Source organism: Caloenas nicobarica, chromosome 9 (genome assembly GCF_036013445.1).
Source record: "Caloenas nicobarica isolate bCalNic1 chromosome 9, bCalNic1.hap1, whole genome shotgun sequence".
Taxonomy (NCBI): Eukaryota; Metazoa; Chordata; class Aves; order Columbiformes; family Columbidae; genus Caloenas; species Caloenas nicobarica.
Genome location: NC_088253.1, coordinates 24,309,134 through 24,324,203, shown reverse-complemented (window position 1 = coordinate 24,324,203; position 15,070 = coordinate 24,309,134).

Here is a 15,070-nt window from a genome sequence, read left to right as displayed (position 1 = left end):
GTCGGAAGACTATTACTCATTCCGCTCTGAGGACAGCGCTCTGACAGAGCCGTGGTGCTGACACGGCGCCGGAGCAGCCGCGCGTGCGGAGCCGCGGCCGGTGCCCAGCACCAAGCGGAGCTGCGAGGGCACATGGACACCCCAGCTTCTCACCTTCAGAGATCAGAGCTTCTGCTAGATTATAAATGGAAAAAGTGTTTTGGAAATAAGAACAAGCTGGCCCTGTGGATGACAATCATACCATACAGCCTGGGAGAAGCCTATTTCTGAATACTGCTTTTTCTGCAGCACTTTGAGTCTTGCTAATCTGCAAGTGACAGAAAAAAATAATTCTGGGATTAGTGAGATCAACTAAGAACCTTTCACAATCTGGCAGTCAAGTTGATCGGAAACACTAGATGGTTCCTCAAAATAAATACAAGATTAAAGCAAACAAAAGGAGGGAGTCTGGAAAATACTAATTTTGTTCCTTTCATGAATTAAATTTCTGCATAAATAATAAAAAAATAAGGTCTTTTAACTGTTATACATAACTGGATGGGCTTGGCCCACCTGAGCATTTGGCTGGCACACGCTACACTTGTGGGTGTCAGAATTCAAACACAATTGCCCTTTAGCTGGTTGCAATAATCTAATCCATTCTGATAACTGTTCTCTTCCGCATTAAGTTTCCCCTTCTCTTCTCAAGCCTGCAGCAGCACTGACAGCAGAGCCCCAGCTCCAGCAGCATCACACTGTGGTCACACACAGCAGGTTACGCGTCTCTCACAGAAGACAAATACGCCTCATGTCGAGGCCTTTACTACCGTATACCATGGCCTGTAAATATCCTGGTTGCCATCCCCAGGCACATCAGCCCTGGTCTCCCGGATGCAATAGCAGCTGGGAGGAGTTGTTAGGAACCCAGCAGATGAACCAGAGATAAGATGATTTCTCCATTAGCATCTGTTAATCAAACAAACACCACCCCCGCCACAAGCCTCCAGATATTAGTATAAAATCTAAAGCAATGAAAAGGACTTAGAGAAAGCATTCTCTCTTCATCCCCGAGAATCAATAATCCACTTTGTACAGTTCACTTGGATTCTATTTTTAAAACTATGTTTTTACAGATTACCAGAGAGACACCAAGTAGTTTTCTTTCCTAACATACACCTTAGAGAAGAATGCTTGCAGAAAGTTGTAAGAAAGCGTGAATATACAGCAAATAGCACAAACTAATCAAATTATGTACTTAAATATTTTCTTAGTATTCCAGAAAAGTAGCAGATTCTAGAGAGGAGAGGTGCTGCAACATAAGAACTATTGTTCTCACTATGTAGTTGGCTTTTCTGTAACGCTTGGTTCTAATTGAAGTACGTTCTGTGACAAGGACGGGCAGCACAGCCACAGAGCCGGCACTGCCACAGCCCAGACAACTGTCGGTGTCCTCCTTGCATGGGAAAGTGCCTTAGGAAAAACCTTCAGGAGCCTGACGTCACATAAGCCACACGGAATGACCCTATATACACTTTATTAAGAAGCCAAGCTCTACAATACAGAAACAAGCAGCAAACAGAATGATCGCTCTTATTGTATGACTGCATATCAAAGAGAGTCCTTTCCAAGAGAGTACCAGAAAAAAAAGACATTCAGTAGTGAATTTTATGAGAGAAGGATAAAAAAAACAGGTAGTTCAACAGATTCCTGAAATCCCAGTAGTGGTCAATAAATCGACTTCTGCTTCACATTATATGAAGAGGCTGTACTTAGCAAATCACTGTGTAAGCTGCCTCAATAACAGCACTCCTGCTATCAAGTTCACTTGCAATGATTCCAACAAAGAAATTAATTTCTTAGATGACAAGAAAAGGTTATCTGGAATGGGGAAAACACAGGAGACAAAAATTTCCACTAATAAAACAAATATCAGACTCTGAACTGAATCTGAAGCTTTTTTCCTCCAAAAGATTTGAAATCCCTATAGCCCAAACACTAGAGCTACAAAGAAAACATCCTACAAACTGCATTTCTGGAAATACAAGGAAAGCATAATGAACTAGGTCTTTTTTCCATGTGTGATTCACTAAAGCATCCCCACGCATACTATTCCTCAGGCAAGGCCCATAACAAGAAGATACACTGCAATCAAAGTTCTGGACTTAAAAGCAAACCTTACTTCGAGCTACTGGTTCAGTTACTCCTTCTCAAAAACTCAGTAAGAGCTTTCTGGATTTCAGAATATGCCCTTTTCACAAGTATCAAGGTGTTTCTCATGACTTCAGCAAGTATAAAGCACACACCTTCCTAGTCTAATCTTAATGATTTGGTTGATCCGTTTGTTCCCAAGAGACATTCAGCAGGTATCAACCACCCATCTTATTTTCCAGTTGTCACTTTTTTCCATAACTATTTCCATGAAGGGATGCCATTTTACTCTGTGACACCCTTTATTTCTCTTACTGTAACACACAGCCTTCAGTTATTGTTCTCATTTTACTCTCCTCAAACTTGTCATATGCAGATAAAGTGAGCAAAGTTACATGTTTTACGTACATGCCAACGGGAATTCAGCCATAAACATAAGACAACACAAGTTTGATTTTGTAAGTCGTTATACAAAGAGTGGATTACCTTCCTCTATTGCCCAAAGATCTATTCCCACCAGTTCTCTTACAGCGATTCAATCAATCTGACATCTAAGAACTATATGAGCTAGATATTGGCATCAAACAATTAGCCTCCGTTAGATGGATTGATTACAATACTTTACGCACATGATCAATTTCTATAGATTGGGTTTTAGCTGTGAAAGTTTGTTGAATGTCTGTATTTCACAGTTGCAAAGATTAACATCAAAATATTAATCAATTATAAACCAAAGCGATGTAGTTCACCTAAAATAATAACCCAACGAGATTCAGACCTTCAGTTTCTCTCCCACCCTCAGCAAAGCCAGAGGCCAAAAACTGTGACAAGGCCTCCAAGGTCAAAACCAACCATTTAGTGCTGTCGATCTGGCCTATTAAGCAGAGGACCTCTAGGAAACATCATGCTGATAAAGGATTAATGCGAGCTGAAGTCCCACAGGAAGTCATACAAGGCTGCTAGGACATTTATAAATTAAGTGAGTAGCTCGAACTAGGTCAAATGGGAAAGAGTTAAGATCTAGGTTTCAATTTCCATGGTGATTAGAGGAAAAGAACTGAAGAGCTCTTTGGACCATTAATGCTCATTTTTAGTATCCTTTGGAAAACACGGGATATTCGAGAGGACAGAGAGAAACAATAACAGGTTTTTGGGTTTTGGAGTTTGTTTTTTTTTTAATCTGGTGACTCGAGTAACCATGATCTTGTCTGTCTGACACTGATCTCAAAGTAACAAAATGGCCAATACAGGACTATAGCTAGAAAGAAATGGAGAGGGTAATATAATATTAATGATGCGAATTTTCAGAAAATATCTTCTTGGACTAGCTTGATTTTTAATTACAAGTTTATTGCTAATTAATAACACAGATATAGCAGATTTTTGTAAGGCAGTTGACTTGACGCAAAATGACATTTGATTAAGAAGCTCAAAATCAACATGACACATCAAGTGGGCTAGAGACAGATAAGCCTCAAAATGTAATTGCAGATGAGGCCAAACACTAACTAGATGTTTCCAGCTTATATCAATTAAATACCAACACAAAAGAGAATGGTTTCTTTTATCCCACCTTCAAGAGCCTGACCCTATGTTATTCAGCAGTTTTGTCTATGCCCTGAAAAAAAAGCACAATATGATTACTGAACAAATTTACAGATTAGAGTGATAAAAACCAAGGATCAGCAATAGAAAGTCATTTAGTTTGCCTGGTAAAGAAGAGCCAAACAAGGATCATAGTTTTTAATATAGCTGAATGTAAGAAAACATGTCCAAGGCACAGGCTGGCAGCTGATCCTGAGAGCAGGTATTCGGAAAGGTCAGTGTAGAACAGCATCTGCAAGGAGCTTCAGGAGACACTGTGGGTAAACAGGACCACAGAGGTGATTTTACTTTCAAATTTCCCCCAAAGCTGAAGTTACACAAGTGAGGCTTAGTCGGAAACAGCAGAAAAGAGCTGGCGCAGCAGGGCCGGTGGTGGCGCGGGCACCATGGCTGGCACAGGTGCGGTGTCCCCACAACCAGCTGGCACAGACACCGTGTCCCCTGCAGTGTCCCCTGCGGTGTCCCCTGCGGTGTCCCCACAACCGGCCGGCACAGACGCCGTGTCCCCTGCGGTGTCCCCACAACCGGCCGGCACAGACGCCGTGTCCCCTGCGGTGTCCCCTGCGGTGTCCCCACAACCGGCCGGCACAGGCAGCACTTATGGCACGTTACTATCACCGCTGCTTTTCCCCACAGCACCTGGATGCGAACTGAAACCTCCAGAGAAAAAGCCAACCCCCCGGCCCAGGAAGGGAACACACCGTCTGTGAGGGCTGGCACTGAGCTCAGCCCCCCGGGAAGAACAGGGCTGCGCGACCCCACGGCTGCTCCCGGAGGGGGCCACGGGGCTTCGGAAGTGCGAGAATAATCATCTAAGAAGCTACTCCCAGTAGCACATGCGGCATATTTTCCTTTTTAAGCACAAAGACTACTAGGTTTCAAGCCAGTTGCTTTATTCTTGGCCCAAGATGGAAAAATAAGCTGGAACCATTGGTGGGAAACTATATGTTGCACGATACAATAAATACAAGAAAAACCCCTTCGTCCTTTCATGTATTTCAAGTTACTGTTAACACCTCAGAGTAAGTTTCTCAAATTACTGAGTGTCTACCACGTTCAAATTCTCTGCCACATGTCAGCATTTTCTCTTGCTGGTATTAACCTTATTCCCACCACATTATAACAAAACTCAGAGTGGGGACAACTACTTTGAAATTACTTGACAGCAACTTTAGCAACTTGTAGTTGAACTTTAATATAAACTCACATAGTTAAAAAAAACCAAACAAACCTCTCCCCTAGAAAGCTACCAAAAGTTTAATTAAAACACAGCCAAGGAAGTATTTGGGTTTCTCATGCCTTCCTTGAAGGTTAAATTGGACAAAACTCAAGCATCTGAGAAGCAGTTAGGAAGCAGTTATGATGCTACGTATCTTAACTCTAATCACAGTTCTCTGAGTAACATCCTCATGTGCTAATAACATATATTCAAGCTCTCCTGCTTCTTTCCTTTGTACCTTGCCTTTGCAGACAATGCAGAGTATTAACATTTCCATTTCCTGGAAGAAATCTCATATCTTGAAAAGCTGTACTTAAGAGGAGCTGCTTACACAGTTCCACCATTAAGTCTCACAGCTTTATTTTTTTGATGTACAGAAATACCACTTAATGCTATGATCTTACGCACCTGTTACGAAACCTGCTGAGCAAGCACTCTTATATCCCACCCAGCTGCTGACAACCCCATGACAGGACACACAGCATACCAAATACATCCAGAATATCCACTTGTTTTCATCATAAATATGTAGAAAGGAGAAGAAGAAAAAAGTCAGAAAACCTTGCCTAGGATCTCTTTATACCAAAAACCATCCCACCATGCTCTTGCAGCTGACCCCTCCATCTTCAGAGTTGTATTAAAGCACATCACACACAGCCGAACAACTGAAGACGTAAGACACGAAAACTCATGACCGGCAGGAGGACACGTAAGGAGCACGATGAGGCTGAGGAGTCACCCCCTGCCCCCCGGTTCCCAGCGCGGGGCTCTAACACTTGTGTTCAAAGCCGTCGGGTGCGTCACAAGCTCCGAGCAGGGGACAGAGCCGTGGGCAGGCGCACCGGTGGGCTTCCTGGGGCGCCCACCGTGGTCTGGCGGCAGCGGCGGAGCCGTGCTGAGCAGCTCAGTGCAGCTCCAGCCACCATCAAGCCCGGTACAACGTTACTTCAGCAGTTGTGATTAAACAATAGCTCCTGTATAAGATCTTTTACCAGCAGTAGGGGGGATTTCTGCGACAAGAGGCATTACCACAGCAGGACCACCCAGAGCTCTCCAAACCAAGCCTCTCTCTGCACAGCCCCCTGCCCACGAGATGGATCCAGCTACAACAGGGATGCTCGTGGTTCTCCTGCCTTCCTCCAACAGCAACAGACAGCTTCAAAGTCCAAAGGGACACTCACACAAAGCTGGAGGGACTGGGAGGAATCAATGGTAACACAAAAACAAATAGCTTTCAAATGATTTTGGACTCTCTAAAAATGGGGAGTTCTTATTTTTAGACCACATACAAACAGCTCAAGGTGCTTTTTCTTTTGTCCCCATGACAGTAGTTAAGTGGCTACACCTGCCTCACCTCACTCCCTTCCGATGGTAAACAGAAGGTCTTGCATTTAAGTTGCAACATGGAGTACTTCAGAGCAGCCCTGTGCCAAAATAGCACATTTCTGAGGGATGCAAAGGTATTCAATAAAAAGCTTTTAAAGGCATATTTTTAAACTTGCAGCAGGAAAGCTTTTCTGTGTCAAGACAGTAATTCTTTTAACAGCATTGATCAAAATGTCATTCTTTTATGAGTGTACAATACCTTTTAACGGCATACAACAAGCCATTAGGGTTATACACCTCCGTACAGCAGACAGCTTACTGGAAAATTGGGAACACTGGCCAAGATACAGTCACTAGTTTTTATGCTTCTAATAAGGCAGAGTTTCTTCCATTTTCCCCCGCTCTACTTCACTCTAATACCCACAAGTGAAGTGATCCAAAAATTAAGCCAAACTTCTCATCACTTCCACCAATGATTGTTACTGTAACCCACATATTTTCCCCAAGAAACACCTCTTACAAACACAATTAATATTCTAGCTTCCTAAAGCGGGATTCACACCAAGGTCAGATCTGCTGCTTTGTTTTCCTCACTGGTTATCACATGTATCCCCAAACCAGCGTAGGCTGAGGAGTCAAAGGTGGCTGAATTGCACATAATGGTTTCGATTTTCAGAAACGGGAAATAAACCCACCTGCCCTTTCCTAACACTCCGAGGCCTGGGACAGAATCTGCCTACAAGTCATCCCATTCTGTCCAAGGGCTCCAGCCCTTCTGAAAGGGTAAGAGTACTGGTGATGGCATTTGCTCTGCTTGAGCGGAGGACGAGCCTGGGCTCTGGGTGTGTTCAGCAGCACCTCACAGCCATATTTTAGCTACAGGTATCAATAGGAAAGGGAATTATTTCTGTCAACCCACCCTAAAGGGTTTTCACATTAAGGGTAAAAGAATATTTATGGGATTTAATCATCAATGTTAACTGAGCAGTGGTAGCAGTAAAAGAACCATATTTCACTCTCTGAAATACTTATGAATAGCATCCATCAAGATCTTCTCAGCTACTTTTGAAAGTGTATCTAAGTCATCAGTATAAGCAAATAAAAAAAATTCCTCATTAAAACATAAGGCAAAAATGTAAATCAAAGAAGGAAAAACTGACTAGAGAGAGGTGACAGAAAAAAAAAAAAAACAAGGCTCTGAAACCCAAAGCTGGAGTGAAGTTAATTATACTTAAGAAGAGTTTAAGAGGCTACTTGTCTCTTACCTCTTCCGTTCTGCAGCACAAAAGCAGCTGTTGTCCCAATGACTTCCAGTTATGAGATAACTGCTACAGGTCTTCTCTTTCACAGCAGTCACATCTAGAATTTAAAATCCAAGTGAATATTTTTTTCTTTTATACAATCTTTCAACATATATAAACTCAACCAAAACAATTTACACTACAGAAGATGCCATTATCTTGGACAGAATACCACAAAGCCAACAGTGTTTATATCTGCCCTGCTCTCGTTATTAAACACATCATTGGATACAAAGAGCTCTCCCCAGAGAATTACCAGGTCACCCACAGAGAGCACGGCTTCACTACATGGTGATAATTCAGACCAAGATCTGGTCAGAATGAGACACGTGCTGATCATAAACCTAAGAGTGCTATATTCTAGATCTCTTCAGTGATGTAAAAATAAACTAAGGTCTTAAATTAAGGAGGTCACATAGGGCCAACATAAACAGGAACCTATCTCATCTAGCACTTCAGCTTTTAACAGCTTCGTGTTTCAGTTCGGATCTCCAGCCCCGAAGGCTCCTAATGACGGCTTCGGCAGACAGTTCTCGGAGACTACGCGGGTGCGTGTGATCCCGCTGTCCAGCCGGGACACAGCGGCTGCTGCTCCGGCGCAGCCCGCCGGCGCTGCGCACACACCCGCGGCGCCGAGCGGCCCCGCACAGCGCCGGGGCCCTGCTGGCCCGGCGGGATCCTCCCGCGCGCCCGCCCGTCACGCAGCGCGGCAAGCGCCGGCGGGCGCGCTCCCCGGCCGCGCGGTCTGCCCGTCGCCAGCAGCCCGCCCGCAGCGGCGACCCAGCCGCGGGAGAGCGCGGCCCAGCCGGGCCGGGCCGGCGCAGAGCCCGGCCCTGCGGCGGGAGCGCTGGGGAAGCCCGGCCCGACCGCCGGCTGCCGGCAGCCTCCCGCAGGAGGGGGAAGCAGGACGGCGTTAGAGCGGTGCCCCTGTCCACCAGCCCTTACCTGCCCTGCAGAGCGGAGTCACAGACCCTCCCCGAACCGCGCACCGCCAGCCCCGGGGCGCTTCCGGTTCCGCGTGCGCCGGGCCGGGCCCGCAGCGCGGCCGGAGCCGTCGCGGGGGACAAGGTGAGACACGCCAAGCGGAGCCGCCCGCGCACGCCGCCGTTTGAACGAGAGCGCCAAGCCTTGTCCCCGCCCCGCCACGTATTGACGCAGCTCCCGTCCAATCCTGAGGCGGGAGAGACAAAGCCCCGCCCCGAGGCGCCAGCTAGCCAATCAATACTCACCAAGGGTGGAGACGATGTGAACACCTCGCCTCGCGTACGGCCGCACGAGCCCGCTGGCCTCAGTGTTGCCCAACAGGAACTCAGTGTCCCGCCCGTGCTGGCCGCCGATTGGACAGCGCAGGGAAGGGGCGGGCCTTCCACGGACACCGCTGGACACAGGCGGCGCGTCCGGTTGTCATGGGGACGCCGTGCGGCCGCGTCGCTCTGGCCAGGCCGCAGCCCCGGCCCGCGGTGCGATCGGCGCCTCCAGATCCGATCAGCGACGCACCGCGCCGGCTGCTGCCCCTGAAGGCCAGCGAGGCTGCTGCGAGCCCCTGCCCTGCTGTGGAACTGGCCTTAAGGTCTGGCAGTCTTGCTAAACGGTGTCCTGTTGTTCTGGGGAAAGGACATACAAGCTGCCTGTGCCCTATGAAATGGCTGAAGAAAGTCACCACTCGCCCCGGAGCCTGAAAGAAGAGACAGTGTCCAAACCATCCCGAGCGCCATTCTCCCTGAAGAGCCACAGGCCCCGCCCGTCTGTTCCAGGCTCCGCTGCTGCCAGCCCGGTCAGATGGAGGGAAAGCGGCCTGGCCCAGCAATCCTGGGCGCTCACCTGGCCTGTGCTGAGGTAAGAGGACTGGAGATCCAGGTAGCATGCAAAAACAGCTGAATATCCACAGCCCGAGAGCTGTCTGGAGAGTAACAAGGTGTGTGTCCTCCCAGTCATGTGGAGGAGCCAGAGAGAGAAAAGACAATGATCTGGTGTCGGGTCAGATGAGTGACCGTCCCTCACTGTCCCTTGCCTGTGGCTTTCCTCAGCGGCACTACTGGAAAGCAGCACTCGGGGTCCTGCAGCGAATTGTTCATAAGCATTTGTGTCACAAGATACAAAACAAGTCAGCGCTATCAAGGCGGGCACCTGATTTATGTCTATTACAAGCAGTTGAAGGAGTTACTGCTGCCTCTAAGCCATACACAGATCTAATTCTAGATAGGGGAAAGCATCCAAAGCCAGGAGATGCTGAAGTTGGCTTGCTCTCCCTTGTGAGAAATGCAGCCAGCTTCAGAAATGGAAAGGCAGATGAAAAACATGGCACAGGTGAAGTATAAGCCAAGCTTTGGAGCTAAGAAACCTGCATGGATCAGACATCTGTCCCAACACTCTTGATAGAGAAGCAGGGAATGAATCAAGTTTATTGAAACCCTAAAGGCATAAATAATGACAACAGATCTGTGGTTCCTTCCAGCCGTAGTTCTTTGTTAGTAGGATGAAGTTTTGCTTGTCCAGGGAACTGCTTGCAATGATGGAACTGGGAAACTGAGACAAAAGCACTGGCCTGTGATCTTAGTAAAGAAAACTAGCAGTGGAAACTCGCTTCCTTTTCCTTCTTTGGAACTGATGTGTGACCACAAAGCAAGAGAATGCTTGGAACTTTGTCTTCTCTTTGAAGAAGAATGAAGAAAAACAAATATTTTTGACTTTGTAATCAAAGCAGCTTTCTAAGCTATGTGCGCATGCATAGTAATCCTTCAGTAATCCTACTAGCCTCAGGCGTACAAGATGCTTATGAAATAACAGGGCAGTTCCTACAACAGAAGAAACTTTTAAAATTTTTTTTGTCTAGCTCTTCATAAGGCCAAGCAAAAGAACCAAGTTCAATGGACCATCACAGGAAAAATATAAATGAGCTCAAATGTAAAGTGTTCCCGTACCCAAGTATATTGATCAAATACAAGGTGCCATGAATGGGGTAACATTGTGGTGTGGTATTGCGAACAGAAGTCCAGTTTCCGATTCTTTTTCCAGAATAGAATATTATTTTAATGTGTGAAATCCAGTGAGAGAGCAAGAAAGCAAGAGTATTGTGGGGGTTAGAGCACATTTACAGCCATTGCCAGGCACTAGTCATTACAATCATATTTCATAATAATTTCCACTACAACTCTTTTCCCCATCACTCATAACTTTCTAACAATTTTCTAACCAGAAACTTTTCTATCTTGAAAAATATATTTAGAACTTTTTTCTCTTAATATTCCTTCAGCTGAAGTGTACAAGGGTCAAAAACTTGAAATGAGGCACAGCAGTGATCTACACTGAAAAACACGCCTTTACATAATTGGCCTTTGATTTGTCATTCATGAGTGTATAAAATTCAGACCATTTTTCCTGAGCTGTTTAAGAGAGCCTGAGGCATCTGCTGCTCGTTGCTGTATCCAGCGCCTCGGCTGGGGAGGCTCCTCTCCTTTCTCCTTCAAGGACACATTAGTTCAACCAAGTCTGCAGAAACACACCGCGCGTGTGCCTGATGTCAAACCATTGGTGCCCAAGCAAGGGTGTGAGGACGCCCGCCAGAGGCCAACTCCTAGTTTATTTTATTGTGACTAATTGACTAAGAGCCATCGCAGTTTGGAATCAAGCCAGGGCCTGAAACTGAAATTGCTTCCTAGTAAGCGATTTGCTCCAGTCAATGAATCGAGAGAAGACTTGTACTCTCATCCTCCTAGACCTGCCGTCTTGGCGATGTTAATAAAATAGACCCTGACCAAGGAGAAGTGGCAGGATGCCAGGACAATGCATCAGAACTATCTTTCCTGGAGAGAGTCATCCAACAGGTTGTCAGCAGGAGCTGCCTCTGCCTGCCAGGCGCTCTTCTGAAGAGTCCCGTGGTAACCACAGCAAACTGCCTGAGGAAACTGCGAACCAGCACTGCAAATCCACGTGCCAGCAGTATCAGATGATACACGATGCTGGCTACATGCCGTAAAGTGCAGGACTCCACAGCCGCAACATCCCCTCCCCGAGGCGTGAGGAGCAGGCTGTGGACCCGGCTGACCTGGCGCGGTGCAGAGGTGGTGCTGGCAGGCTGCAAAGGCACAGCAGAGCCGTGTCCGCCCGCCCTGTCCCGGGCTGGAGGCACAACCTTCTGTGTAGTCCCGAGGCACGTGCTGGGAACGCTCGTCAAGCCTGGGCTCCCCACGAGCAGCTCCAGCAGCAGAGCTCCCCTGCTCCGGAGGCCAAAGGAGCCTCGTCCACCAGCCCGGCTGCAAGGCTTGGCAGCCATGGTGGCACTGTGGCCAGGACAGCAGGGACGTGAGGACAGGAGCTGCCTCCAGTGCCAGAGGGGTGGGAGAGCAGAGCCCGGCAGCTGCCAGCCTCCCTGCCAGGCTCAGTTCTCCCTTGCGCGTTACTCCATGTGCCTGGCCTCCCCGCCAGAGGTGCTGGGTGCACTGACCCAATGGGCTGTCATTAATCCAGCTGCGAGAAGGCGCCCAGATGTGCTCTGCTGAGCACAGTCTGCGGGATCACTGGTGGTGCCTGTTTGTGGCAGTCCCACAGGGAGCTGCATCCTGCGCACTGTGCGGGGCTCAGCTCGTCCACGGGCCAGAGGAGCCGTGCACGGGCAGGTGGGCAGCGCAGGCAGGGCAGTGTGCAGGCAGGGCAGTGTGCAGGCAGGGCAGTGTGCAGGCAGGGCAGCGCAGGCAGGGTGGTGTGCAGGCAGGGCAGTGTGCAGGCAGGGCAGTGCAGGCAGGGCAGCGCAGGCAGGGCGGTGTGCGGGCAGGGCAGTGTGCAGGCAGGGCAGCACAGGCAGGGCAGCACAGGCAGGGCAGTGTGCAGGCAGGGCAGTGTGCGGGCAGGGCAGTGTGCAGGCAGGGCAGTGTGCAGGCAGGGCAGTGTGCGGGCAGGGCAGCACAGGCAGGGCAGCACAGGCAGGGCAGTGTGCAGGCAGGGCAGTGTGCGGGCAGGGCAGTGTGCAGGCAGGGCAGTGTGCAGGCAGGGCAGCGCAGGCAGGGCAGTGTGCGGGCAGGGCAGTGTGCAGGCAGGGCAGTGCAGGCAGGGCAGTGTGCAGGCAGGGCAGTGTGCAGGCAGGGCAGCGCAGGCAGGGCAGTGTGCAGGCAGGGCAGTGTGCGGGCAGGGCAGCACAGGCAGGGCAGTGTGCAGGCAGGGCAGTGCAGGCAGGGCAGCGCAGGCAAGGCAGTGTGCGGGCAGGGCAGTGTGCAGGCAGGGCAGCACAGGCAGGGCAGCACAGGCAGGGCAGTGTGCGGGCAGGGCAGTGTGCAGGCAGGGCAGTGTGCAGGCAGGGCAGTGTGCGGGCAGGGCAGTGCAGGCAGGGCAGTGTGCGGGCAGGGCAGTGTGCAGGCAGGGCAGCACAGGCAGGGCAGTGTGTGGGCAGGGCAGTGTGCAGGCAGGGCAGTGTGCGGGCAGGGCAGTGTGCGGGCAGGGCACGCTTGGCTTGTCATACAGCACAGCCAGGTTGGGCAAAGCTACATCAGCTCAGGAAGGACCATGCTTTGAGCACTTCTCCCCCCCGTGCCCTCTGTAGTGCTTCAGAATCTTAATGTTTTTCATTTTGAACAAAATCCCCTCAAGTTCCATTAGAAAATACTCCATTACAAAAATACCAGGATTGCACAGTTAAACACTTCAGAAGAGAAATGCTGTGAAGTCAAGACTGCACACACAGCTCTTCACTCTGCCCCTCGCATGCCCGCGTGCAACACGAGCTATTCCTCAACTCACACAATAGTTTGTAGTCTTTTCAATCTTTTCTATAACCTTGTTCATATGACACCTTGTAGCACTCTCTACGATGCAATGTAGCCCAGACAAAGAGTCCATTAAAGTAATTTATGTGAAAAATATGCAGTAAATCACAATTAGACAATATACAACTGGTGAAGTAAAAGAACCAAATAATAGTGAGGGCAGGCTACTACATTCAAGAGTTTAGAATTAAACTACCATATTAACCACTTCAGTGCCAACACCCCCAGCAGACCTTATGTTTCCGAGGTTCAATTCTCTGAAAGTAAAGGAGAAAAAAAAAAGGTAAAGCAAACACACACCCCTCCTTAATAAGATTAAATGCTTTCTTTCTGACAACATGCTAGTACTTGATACCAATGCGTGGAGATTTTGCCAGGTGTGCCTGCTGCTGGCACCCTGGTGCACGCAGGGTCCCTGCTGGGCCAGGCGTCCCCTGCACCCCGGGTGCAGCACAGAGCAGCTGCTGGGGCAGCGAGGCCTCGTCCTGCGGGATCCCAGCTGTGAAACAGCTAAAGCAAAGGAACCACACAGGAGCAACAGCCACCAAGGCTGCAGGACCCCAGCAAGACGGTGCGAAATTTAGAGCATGTATTTTGAATGACTTTTAAAAGTCTCAAATGTTTTCTTAAGAATACGTTGATTGTACAAGTAAAGTGATGCTTTGATGTGATTAGGCAGTGTCATCAGTTTTCTGTGACCAGAGTGGTTGCTCCATGTCACCAAGCCGGGGTAACCACAAGCACAGCCGGAGCTCCTGGCACAACGAGCTGTTCCGACCGAGCCCCAGCCCGTTCCCCTGTGAGCTCCTACCCAGAGGGTCACTGCAGGGCAGCTGATGAGCGGAATTCCTGCACAAGGATCCCGCTGAATCAAAACTCCCTCGCGAGCCACAGCTCTGAGATGCCTCAGCCCTCTGGCCAGGCCATCAACATCTTCCCTGGAGAGAACAGCAAAGCTTTTTATTTGTAAGGACTCCGCACCATTTTCTTCTTCTAGCTACTTACCTGTTTGTCCTCAGCTTTCCTGAGCAAAAAGCCCCTTGAACACTGCAAGCACCTCCATAGGGATGGAGCGATGCTGCTGCCTTCCCAAGCCGGCTCATCCAGCAGCTCTTCCACCACGAGCCCCAATCCCCCGGGTCAGCTACATCAGGTCTGGCCATGGTCACAGGTGGTGCTGCCGCCAGCTCTCAGCTGTGGAAATCACAGCAACCTCATCCCGTTCAGTGCGACTTTAAAAGTTGTAATGTCAACTGTTAAAATATTAAAATGATCTTTTCATTTTCCTTCTGCTTCCTGGGGAGCAGTGGCATGTAGAAGAATGTTTGCCATGATTCCTATGAGGTGTGAGGCAGTAATTAATTACTAGAGAGGATGAGATACAGCCTTGTAATTCCCTGGAATATCTGCTAAACCTCAGGACAGTTTGTATACATTTGAGCCCCTCCTCTACAAAGAAAAGATAAACAGAATGAAAGACAGCAATGAAGCAAGCAGCAGCTCTGAATAGTGATCGGTCTCAGAGTTAATCCAGAACCTGGTAAATAAAGCTGCAGACAGTTAATAAATTAGATGAATAAAGCCTAGAAATAGTATGTTACAGTAGGATTAGTTCATCTAGAGGGTACCTGGTGAACTCATAGGCAGTATGGGGAGAGAGGTAAAGAAGACACTAAATTACCATCAGCTCTTTAAATTATGTCTGCAGATCCTATTACAGGAGAGAAAGGAGAAAT